Source organism: Rhinolophus sinicus, chromosome 2 (assembly GCF_057876585.1).
Source record: "Rhinolophus sinicus isolate RSI-liver-muscle chromosome 2, RSI-T2T, whole genome shotgun sequence".
NCBI classification, from domain to species: domain Eukaryota; kingdom Metazoa; phylum Chordata; class Mammalia; order Chiroptera; family Rhinolophidae; genus Rhinolophus; species Rhinolophus sinicus.
This window is the reverse complement of record NC_142502.1, coordinates 160275902-160288377: the sequence shown is the minus strand read 5'-3', so window position 1 is coordinate 160288377 and position 12476 is coordinate 160275902. Positions and strand designations below refer to the sequence as shown.

The 12476-nt window shown below is 37.3% G+C and overlaps 1 protein-coding gene across 1 annotated transcript in view; it reads left to right on the top strand.

Moving 5' to 3' along the window:
• CAMKMT (calmodulin-lysine N-methyltransferase) overlaps positions 1 to 12476 on the top strand; it is a 330598-nt gene that overhangs the window by 73431 nt on the left and 244691 nt on the right. The window lies entirely within an intron of this gene.

Below are 12476 nucleotides of genomic sequence, written 5' to 3'. Positions count from 1 at the left end.
TTACTCACCAAACTGTTTTACCATTGTACTGATGTTCTATTAGAATCCTCAGTCTTGAGCCAAGAGACAGGCACTGAGTGAACAACTGTAATTAAAGGTCTACTTTCTTGGCCCAATTGGCTTCATTTTCCTGAAGTCACCACCATTTTTACCCCCAACTGCCTTTTGGAGCCCCCAACTGAAATTACCGTTAGCTGTCATGAAAGCATTACAAACTCTCATTTTGGGGGCACAGTGGACTGTACTACATTATTTCTCGTATGCCTCGATCCTTCCTGTCTTACTATCTCAATGACTTTATCCTGCAGTGAGTCCTCTCTCTCCCCCATCCTTAATTCTCCTCATTAGAACCATTCCCATCAGCAAACAAACATGCCATCCCAACAAACAGCAGCAAACAACAAGTACCTCCCTTGTCAAAATAATTCTCTATTGAGCCCATTTCCATTCTAGCTACTGTTCTGCATCCCTGCCACCCATCTCCTTTTTGGTTCCTTTTCGTAGAAAAACTTCTTGGTAGAGTTACTTTCTAGCTGCTTTCCCCTCTGCTGGCACTGGATCCAAGAGACGCCAATGTGCTGGGAGTATCTAGATCCATCAGAAAACTTTTCCAGGGCTTCTAAGCACTATAAGTCAGGAAGTGTCAGGAATGAACAACAAAATTACTGTATGAAACCCCTGAAGATACACATTGTCTAAGTGGAGGCAAACGTCCCACTGACAGGTTCAGTCAAGCTTCCCATTTTTTTCTGTTAATGCCTCCACATCGTGGGATAGTGCGCTTCTGGTGCGGGTCATAATAAGAAAGGCGGGTGGTTGGAAGTGAAGGGACCTAAGGCGGAGGGGAGGGAAAAGGATTTCTGACTTATGTAGATCTTATCAAATGTACTCATTTGTGCTAGGCTTGGGATGGTGTTTCTTCTGGTCTCCTGACTCTGGTTCAGCCCACGATTTCCCTAAGGAAATCCTAAGATTCTGAAAGCCAGATTGGGCTATGTTTCTCTCGGTTATCTCAGGGAAGTCACAGAAAGAGAGGGTCTCGTTTGCAGTAATAGAAAATACGTTTTCGTGTTTTCAATGAAGACCCTCACGTTCGGATTGCCCCAAGATGCCATGCTCACACATGCTAGCAAATAGCAATGCTGGGATTTAAAACCCAGGTCTGATTTAAAAGCATGTGCTCTTTCTAACTTACATATATAAAAAGTACACAAACACTTTCAGTCTCACGCTGCACCGTCCAATGGGGTAGCCACGAATCCCATGACTTTTCACAATTAAGTTTAAATGAATTAAATTAAAATAAAGTTTAAACAAATACAATTAAAAATCCAGTTCTTCAGTCCACTAGCCGTATTTCTAGTGCCGAATCGCCACATGTGGCTCATGACTACACTTTGGACAGGAAAGACACAGAACACTTCTGTTAGAAGGATCTAAGCTAGCACTGCTTCCAAGACATTCATTGTCTACTGAAGAATCCCACCGTCTTATAGGTCTGTACTATTGGTACTGATCCTGCTTATAGAAGTTTCGTTCTCTTATTTATTTTTTCTCCTTACCCATTTTGAATATGTTGGCACCAGTTTTCACAGAATTCCTCTTTCTTTTGCTTGGGGTAGTGAGAATGCTCCACTCATCTTTAACCTACACTTACCCTGTTCTCAAAATGCTCTGTGTTACATTAACCTCCCCGCTTGTACTCATTTGAATTCCACGTCATGAGGTGAGTGGTTAGCATTATACTCTGTGCTTCCGTGGACGGCACCTCAGGTGTGATTCATGTACTAGGTCATGTTCTCCCTGTGATATATTTCTTTGGTTCTACTTCCTTAGCATTTCCCCCCTTCTGATTTGTTCCCCGGTAAATACAAGAACACTTTTCTCGTGTCTCAATATATTTTTGTCTTGAGGTCGCTCTTCTTTTAAAATTCTTTTCCATTACAGTTGACATTCAGTATTTTATTAGCTCCAGGTATACAGCTTACTAGTTAGATGCTTATATAACTTACAAGATAATTCCCCTGTAGGTCTTGTACCCACCTGACACCATACTTTCTCGTCTCTTTTTCAGTCTGAGGTGTCTGGCTACTATTGACTTGCTGGGAAATAAAGGGTTGCTCTTTTCCCTACATCATGACTTTTCAGGATTAGAAAGTTCTTGGACCTTTGAATTATGACTAATAATTTACCTGAATCAGCTGTTGAGTAATGAGGTCCAGGTTAAATCAGAATGACGGCTCTGAGGTCTTAATCCTCAGACTGTGTCGTCAGGCTTGCAGATAGAGACATCTTGAGAACTAAGACCCTGTCTTGCTTTCCCCGTGGTTTATGTCATCTTATGTATTCAATAAATATAAAATGTGTAAAATACACAAGTTATATGGTTAACAATCTCTTGCTTTTTTTCTTTTCTCCTCTTCTTCTTCTTCTTCTTCTTTTTTTTAACCCAATGTGGAGTTCTTTTTTTAACCCAATATCTTTGTATACTTTTGAAATGTGGTAAATTAATGTTCATATAATTTAGATTTGGGAAGTACCAGGTCTTCTGTCTTATAACTGTTGTAGGTATATATTCTCCTTATATCAACTCGTTTTACTGTGGAAGGTGATTTGGGAATTGTCAGCTACAAATCATTCTTGCCTTTTTATATCTATTCTATACTGACCCACAATTTTCTGTGCATTTTGACTTGGGAGCTTTTATATTTGAAATGACAGAAAGGCAAGGGAAATATCCTCTTTATCTGGACTTCTAAGACTTAAGCTATGTTTTTCTTTCATTTTTCCCTCAGCACCTGCTGTGTACAACTGTATGCAGGATTGATGGGGAGCAAAACAGTCTGCCCCACAGCGCTTTAGAGAGCAGATTTGGGCTGGCCCTTGAGAAGCAGGTAGCTCCCTTGCTGTGGAAGGAGGTGCTGGTGGCAAGGGGGGAGGGGGGGATAAAGAACCTCAGGAGAGTCTGGCCTGAGCAGCCATCTTCACTTGAGAGACTTCAGCCTAAAAGAAGAAGGAACTGTGTAGATGAGGTGGAGAAGGGAGAAAGTGTGTGTGACCTGGCTCTGTATAAAGTGTGACTGCCTTGCGAAAGCATCAGTGGCCCTAGCAGAGGGCAGATCAGAAGCCCTATATAAAGCATTGATTATAATTTACCATCGAGTTGTGTGTGTATGTGTGTGTGTATTTGTTAGATACATATATACATATATGTTTTATATGTATAAAACTTCCTTGTGTTCATATATATAAAACAAATGGGTAATACGAGTATAGATGTAACAAATAGAGATATACACATATACTTGCATATGTGTAGTTTATAGCTGTTGGTTTATTTTTTGACTAGTGCCAAGGTTTTCATGATCATGGTGCTCTTGCAGTCTATTCACAGAAGCTTGAAACCTATGATTTCTGGGCACTAAGTGTCACCTCTTGCCTGCGAGCCATGTTGTAATTCTCAACATTCCCTGAACGGGTCAAATTTTTTCATGACAACTTGTGTTTCGATATATTACTTCTGCCTTGAAGATTCTCCTCTCAGTTCTCTGACACGCTTTTACTAATCTTTCTAGCTACTGAAATGCTGCCTTCTCATTAAAGCCTTTCCAAATTCCTTCAAGCCAGGGTTCCTTCCCTTACACTCCCAACAGTACTTCGTTCATTCTTCTATCACTGTACTTGGAATATATTGTAATTCTCACTTTATATATGTGCCATCCCTCTGTCTGATGAGCTTCTGGAGCAGAGGTTATTTTTACATTCTTAACATCTAGCACAGACCTAGACTTATCATAGGTTCCCAAAAGTGTTTGAATGACTGGAAGAATAAATGAATGAATAAAATATACCACCTCATGTTTGAAACGTGCTTGAGTTCTTCAAGCCGCCTTTTCTTTTGTGCTGCTTTTCTTTATCTCCCTTCCGGCCACGTGTTCTTCTGTAGTACCTGGTAGATGTTAGAGCTTAGGAAATATGTGTTTGAAGATTTAAAATGTAGTGTCTTGAACTCCTTAGAGGAAAAGTCTATGAATAAATAATTAGACTCATTTCACATCAAAATCTAAAGTGTGAAAAAAAAACGTTTGCTATCATTTGGTGCTTTATTCACTTGTATGGTAATCTAATGGCATATCCATTGTTATCACTGAACTATACTGAAATATTTTCCCCTTGGGGCTTTTATCTGACAAAAGGAGGCTTTTTGAAAACGAAAGAGCATAGTTCCTGTCCCTGGTATACTAAGGGGCAATTTATTAGTTTTGTAATGCATGGGTTAATATTGCCATGTTTTACATTGAACATCACTTGAGCAAAAAACGCTATTAATATCACCGCAGCATGTATGTATATAGCGCCTGTCATCTTTCGGGTATGTAAATCAGGAATGTTGCTGAAGAACTACTTAGCATTTTCTTGGGGGTGAAGTGCTTAGTTTTGGAATTTAATTGTAGGTTTTACATTTAAGCTGTTCAGCATTACTCTTATAAAGGTTCTATAAATTTCTTGCTTTGTAGTTTAACAGGTTTAGTCACCACACTTGAAAGGCATCATCCTGGTAATGAAGCCAGAAGAGAATAAAGGTGGATCACGCAGGGCTGGCTGGCTGTGACATTGAACAATAGAGCTTGACTTCTTCATGTCTGTTAAATTAGACTGTGGGGTGTGCTTATCTTGCTGCAATGATATTGAATTGTTACAAGAAAATGTTATGTTGTGCGGCTCTGCGAAGGGGGTGTACATCTTTTCTCACTTCACATGTATGGGAAAAGCTTTAAAACACTACTGAAGCTGCTTTGTGAGCTTAAAATCTGATGGCACAGATGAGGCATAATACTAAAAAAGAAAGAAAGAAAGGCAAAGGATTTTAAGTATTCTGTAAAATTTTATCCATTGCAGTCTTTTTTTAAAGGGCTGGAGGCAGCTCAGAAAGGGTATGCTGGAAAAATTTGATTTTTCAGAGGTTTTTGAAGAAGATAAATTATATGTGTGACCTTGGGGAAAAGAGGATATAATGTTACATAGGTGACAGATTTATTCTAAACTTTTCTACATTTGTACTTGTTACAGTTCAACTCATTTCTCTAAATATTAATGAAATACCTACTATGTTCCCAACACTATGTTGTATATCATAGGAGGTTTTTAAAAAGTGTGTTATTCAGTCCTGCCCTGATGAATTTCGTATCTTTTTTGAGGAGACAAAAATTAAATCCATGGAATAACTTCTTAGAATGGTTGGATGTATGAATGACAGTATTGTAAGCTGTCAGGATCATTTAAAATTTTGATTCTGTTATTATATGTATCATTCTCAGATGTGTCACATAAGCATAAGTGATAGGCATCCCTTTTATATCTTAAGTTACTGCTAAAAATATTGAAAAGTCAAGGCAAAGGTTAGGATTAAGAGTCTTCTTTCACGTCCCACACTTGTTCTTAGCACATGTTTATTTTTTACTCTTGAACGCTGCCTTATTTTCTAAGCATGTATAAACCACCTAGTTAATAATTTGTTATAGAATTTTATTATATATATTAAGCTACTGTTAAAGTTTATATATATATATATATATATTCATTTCTCTTTTCCAAAAAATCAAAAGATCATTTACATATTCCTGTTTCCTTTTTTCCTTCCGTTTGTCATGATTCCTCTCAGTGTGATTACTTCAGGGCATTGCAGGTACAAGGTTTCAGTTTAGTTAGCATGATGGAAAGCGGAGTGCCCTGTCTGGAGAGTCAAACCCTCTTTAAAGCAGGTACTAGGTTTTTTTAGTATTTTCTTGTTTCTTGTAGCTTGTATTTTTTTCTTTATGTTGTTTTATCTTTGTCTTCCTTTCTGAAGATCTTTTTTTTTCATCAGGAAGATTGAGTTGCAATAGAAGGTCAGTAGCTACACACCTGATGTCCGTTTCCTCATCCTTCTTCCTTAATAACAGAATCAGAACTCAGGTTTTGTTTAGGTGAAGAATGTGTCCAGTGCAAATGCTACCTGGATTCCCTTGCAGCTGTGGGTGTCCTCGTGATACCTGGCTAACGAAATGTAAGGGGGTGTTTTTGGTGGAATGTATTAGTTAGCTGATGCTGCAAAATCAGTGGCTTAAAAGAACAATAAACATTTATTATCTCACACAACTTTTGGGATTGGTAACTCAAGAGAGCGGAATGATATGATTTTAGCTCAGAGTTTCTCATGAGATTGCAGTCAAGATGTCAGTCATCTCTGAAAGTTTGACCTAAAGGATCTTTTAACCACTGTGTTTTATTGCCTCTCTCGAATAATGATGATGATGATGATGGTGATAAAGATGAAGATGAAGAAGGAGAAGAAGAAGAAGAAAATATATAATAATAACAATGATGATGATAATAATAAAAATAATAATATCATCTGTCCCAGGAAGGTAAAGTTATAGAATATACAGCACTGTTATAGGCCAAATGCTACTATGAACTTCAAGATGTTGATTAGAATTAAGTTCATATTAACAGTCCCATTCCCTGATTTCTCTACTTTTTGAAGTGTTAGGATACTGTAAATCTTCTCTTACTGCTATAACTTGCTTTTTGTTTTTGTAGAACTTTTGTAATCTGTCTGAGAAGGTCATCCTTGATCTACACATGACCAAATAGCTATTGCATACTCTCAAAATTTGACCTAAAACAAACGGAAAAATAGTACAGGATAATACAAAATTAAGTGCTAAATTTGTTATCATTAAACATAAAACCTTCCAAACAAAGACTGCATATGTCAGTAATGAGAGAAATCAATAATGGCTGGAAGCACACGTCACTGTGTGAAGAGAAGACTGACTGAAGCATTGACTAACCTCCAAAGCAAGAGACGCCTGGATGATGGTAGGGACTAAAAAAAGAATTGAGAACAGAATGTCCATTATATGTAGCATTTAGACAAGAATTCATGTTGCTGAATGATAAGAGCTCAACATGTATAGATTTCTTTTAAGCAATATTTCTCCTTTGTATACAAATAAGTGAACACGTTAAAGTATCAAAAGCTACAAGGCATGGCATGTAACTAGCATTGTAGTTATGGGCTAGGACTGGGGATGGTGTCGGGGATATTGGCAAGGGGGCGTGAGGCTTTGCCTGACGTTAAGTACTTGTTCCTCAGCACATCAGTTCTTTGCCTGGTGGTCAAAAAGCCTGAAACAGCTTCTTTGGGTTCTTAGTCTCATGTGAGGTGATGTTTATCAGAAGAGAGAGGGTCTTAGTAATATTATTCGTCAGTAAGTTGGTCTTTGTGGTTGGTTTGGGAATATTTCGGAAGCAAAATTTCTTGGTTGAAAGGTTGCTGTATTCAGTCAAAAGATATTTATTGAATACCAATTATGTGTCAGGTTCAGTGGTGTTGATTGCTCATTCCCTGAGTCTCTTGGATTTGTTCTTTCCTTTATATTCTCATTCCCGTTAACAACCTAAGTTCAGATGCAGCGGCATCCTTCCACCTCTGTCTCCCCCTTGTATCCCCTGTGGTGCTGCCATGGGCCTCTGGTATCAAATCCACACATCTTGGTTCAGATCGAGGCCTTTCATCAGTCACAGCCTTTGCCGTACAGTTTAGCTTCTGTCATTTTTCATTATAACCACAAGGAATTATGTATGGCTGCGCTTGTGTCTTTACCTTCATTGTCATACAATTTGGTGATTCCTACATCTGGGCTTTTGCTTATTGCTTTTCCACTTCAGCATTGTGAAGGAAGTCTATGCTTGGTTACCCAGGTGTTCTCTCTCTCTCTCTCTCTCTCTCTCTCTCTCTCTCTCTCTCTCCCCCCTTTCTCTCTCTCTCTCTCCCCTCCCTTCCTCCCTTCCTTCCTTCCTTCCTTCCTTCCTTCCTTCCTTCCTTCCTTCCTTCCTTCCTTCCTTCCTTTCTTTTTAAATTTTATTGGGGAATATTGGGGAACAGTGTGTTTCTCCAGGGCCCATCAGCTCCAAGTTGTTGTCCTTCAATCTAGTTGTGGAGGGCGCAGCTCAGCTCCAAGTCCAGTTGCCGTTTTCAACCTTGTTGTTAGAGCTCACACTCTAAACAACTGAGCCATCCAGCTGCCCTTCTGGAAGCTCAGTGGCAGCTTGTTGTCTTCAGTGTAGTTGTGGAGGATGCAGCTCACTGGCCCATGTAGGAATCAAACTGGCAACCCTTTTGTTCAGAGCTCGCGCTCTAACCAACTGAGCCATCCAGCCGCCCCCCCCGCCCCCCCGCAGGTGTTCTTTCATTAATGTAAGAGCATTGCATTACAAAATTTTGGTACAAGAAACCAAATAATTTTTATTTATCTCTTTTTGAAGTTCTGTTTTAATTTAGTGGGTATGTGACTTATCTAAGTATTACTTTGTTGCAGAAAAATGGAACCTCAGAATTGGAAAAACTTTGGAACTTAAGAATACACACTACATCCTTAATTTCCAGATCAGGAAACTGAGATTCAGAGTGGTTAAAAGATTTGGGTTAGGACATTTGACTAGTAAGTAGAAAGAGTAGGATTAGAACCCACATTTTATAATTCATCATTGAGTGTGCTTTCCACTAGAGTAATTGATTTTCTTCTTATTCTCCTCTTGTTTTATGTCTCTGTTATATAATATCTCTAAAGGTAAGAGCTGTATTTTCTATCCACCTCCCCCCCCATATCCATAAGAGTAATACCATACAGTAGTTTTGGATAAATAAACCTGGAAGAGATTTAATTTCCATATAGACGTATGTGAATATATCAGTCATAACGGGGATAGGTTATGCTGCAATAACAAATAGTCCATTCCCTAATCTCCATGACTTAGAACATGAAAGTTTCTTTTGCATCACATGTTTATCTTTGGTTTATTTGTGCCTCTGTTCCATGTTGTCTTCAATCTGGGACCCAAGATGAAGAAGCAACTTTTGGAACAATTGTAGGAGGTGGGAAAGAGATACTGGGTCTCAAATGCTTTTGTTTTCTTATCTTATTGGCAGAGCACTTTACATGGCCAAGCTTGTTGTCAATAGGGTGGAAAAGTATAATCCTTCTCCAGGTAGGGCCAGCAAATATTTTTGAAAAATAATACCAAAAAAGAAAAATGTGCTACGACCTTACACACAGAATGTTAAGTAACATACTTTTCAGTTTATGGTGCACTGTCATCATTGGTCCCTGCATGGTCACTTTTTAAAATTTGTTTCTGTTTGTTATAATGTGTTCTTATATAATACGTATTGTTCTTTGGGTATGTATTTTAAATTTATATAAGGGCTACTATGCTAGAGATTGTATTGTTTCTCAACTTTTTTCATTCAGCGTTATAAGATGTACCTTCATCCAGTTTGTTGCATCTGGTAAATACCAGTATTTCATGATAAGCATCCACCACACTTTACCTGTGCATTCCCCTAGATTGCCTTCTATTCTCTAGCACAATAAATGATGCTGTGTGAGAATTTCTTTGGGCTCCATACCCAGGAATAGGATTGCTGGGTCATGGGGCATACATATATTTAATTTAAGTATTGCTCTATGTATATTTTCACTAGCTTTTCAGAACTATTAATTCTTGGTGTTAGAGTTTAGCAGTTTTATGTATTATATCTTATAAATTCATGTTACTAATTCTGTAAATCTATCAAGTCCGTCCAACGAAGAACACACACACAACTAATGAGATATGTAATTCACATCTGTAAGGAGATTTTTCACTGATGATGGTCTACAATCATATATTATAAGCTGTTGTCCTCAGGCATTATTTTATATTGCTTTAAAACTAAGTCAGTAAATAGATAAATAAAATGTGGTATATTTATTGATGGAATCTTTTTCAGCAATAAAAAGGAATAAATTACTGATATATGCTAGGATCTGGATGAACCTCAAAACCATTATGTTAAGTGTAAAAAGGCAGTCACAAAAGCCCACATTTTTTGGTATCATTTATATGAACTGTCCAGAACAGGCAAATCTACAAAGACAGAAAGTAGATAAATAGATGCCTCTGGCCCAGGACTAGGAAATGAGGACTAAATGATACGGGGTTTCTTTTTCGGATGATGGAAATGTTCTAAAATTGATTGTGGCAATGGTTGCACAACTCTACAAATAGATGAAAACCACTGAGTTGTACACTTTAAATGGATAAACTTTTATGTCATGTAAATTGTATCTTAATAAGGCTGTTAAAAAAAACCAAACACCTCAATTGGATCATTTTCCAAGAAGCAGGTTGGAAATGATTTCAGGACTGACCTCTTAGTTTCCTTCTTCCTTTGTGAAAAGAGTAGGGGTTCATCCTCTCCTCCTGTGGGAACCCAAAGGGGAGGAATCAGGACAGTTTTGTCCCTGAGATCAATCCACAAGTTATTTGAATCCCATGCATGTTATTTCAACTAACAATATTTGTGCTGATATACTTTTAGTTCTGATCTTTTGTGTAACTGTTTACAGTTATGTTCAGGACATTTCTACTTTTATGACCCACCACTGGTTCCCTTCTCAAATATCCAATTTCTGCTGTATTTTCAGTTTTTCTATCTCAATATTTAGAAGCCGTGGATATCTTTTCCTTTTCTTCTTTCTCAGGTCCAGATCCAACCTTTTATCATGTATCATGTTCTCTTGAAATTATTTTTCAAACATGCCTCCTTTTAGTCATCAGACTTGACCGTGCTCAAAAGGAGAACATTTTCAGCAGTTTAGATATGCTAGCATTGGCAGATTTGTGCTAATTATAACTGTTTAAAAATAACAGGGAAATTTCTTTCAACAGTATTAACAAATATCTGACATAACACTTTTGTGACTAAAACTGGAAAACTTAGTTCTGATATTTCCTTTGTTTTATATATGTCATTTCCTAGTCACCGTAACACTGTGTTTGTCAAGTAAGTTAAACGATGGTAGTTTTTAACGAAAGTATCAAAATCCATGATAACTAAGAGGTGCTCAAGTGACTTGAATACTTCAGCTTGAGATGGGTCAGCTTTTGGGGTCAAGTTGTGAAGAGAAAGCCATCACACACACTTCATCAACACTGTGGAATGAGAGACCAGTGCATTTACTGAGCAGTGGATTTCCAGTGAGCATATAAACTAATTGGTGGGTGAACATGCCCCAGGAGCAATGATTTTAAGGTCATAGCAGGCTCAGTGAATAATGCTGACTTACACTGCGTCTCACTGATAGCTGATCTTACCAATGAGCAGTTTAGAGGCATTCAAGCCTGAACTCTCTTCCATGTGCCTTGAATGGCATGTCAGCGGTCACTGTTTTTGACATCCTTTATATTTGTCCAGTCAGCTCTAAATCTTTAGGTTGGGCTTCAGAGTACTCAGGAAAGAAAAGAGAAGCAATTATTTTCAGTCATTGAGTTTTGAAGATCTTAGCATTAATTATGCCAAACATTGTTGGTTCATCAACAAATAAAAATGTTAAAAGGCTGTACGAAGCATTCCAAACTTACTTAAAAGCACAGTTTATGGTGATTAAGAATATCTTGTATACACTAACGTATTTTTAGATACACTTTCATCCATGCATGTTCATGTATAGTTTCAAAGACAGATACTCAAAGTTATTTTCAACTTTGGAGAATAAATATCGAAAAGCTTATTCACTTTTAATTAGCATACACTTTTTTATCATATGAAAAAAGATAAAAAGCACAATTCCCTATTTCTATCTGAAGCCCAGAATAATTTGGAATATGAAAAATATTTCAATGAAACAAAATCACAGTGTTCTAGCTCTAGTAATAGTTGTGAAAAATTATTTAAATAACAGTAGGCTTTGATTTAGGGATTTTTCTCCCACTTAAGACTTTAATTTATAAAAGATTATTTGAGCATTAAAAATGTGCTTTACCTATTGTTTTTCAATCCCCGTGCTCTCTGACCTGTTCAAGTTTTGCAGGAAGTGCCCAATCAAAGGATTTGAGGAAGCAGTACTGAACATTCTTTCTTTGCAAGTGTTCATCTGAGAAAATGAAAGTTAGAGGCTAAGCTGCTATTCTTGTTTGTGATTCAAATTTTGAAACTTATTTCCCATACAAATAAAATAAGGGAAAAGCAGAAGGGATGTAAACTTCCTAAATCTACCAGAATCTTATGTGTTAATGAGGAAATAATTGCATTGTATCAAAAGAAGCACATTTAGTTCCTAGAGAGAGTACCCTGGGTGGTATTCTTTTTTGAAGTAGAGATTTGAAGTAGTAATTGTTGTTTTTCATAATGTACATGTATTATGCTGGACACAATGTTGAATTAGAATAGTTTTCATTTCTTTTTTTACTTTTCCCCAGTTTTATTGAAAAATAATTGACATACCTCACTGTATAAGTTCAAGATGCACATATATTGTGAAATGATTACAATAGGGTTAGTTAACATCCATTATCTCATATAGATATAATGTAGTTTTCGTTTCTGATACGTTAATGCTTAGAAAAATCATCACCCTAATTCTCATTTTGTAACTCAAAAACAA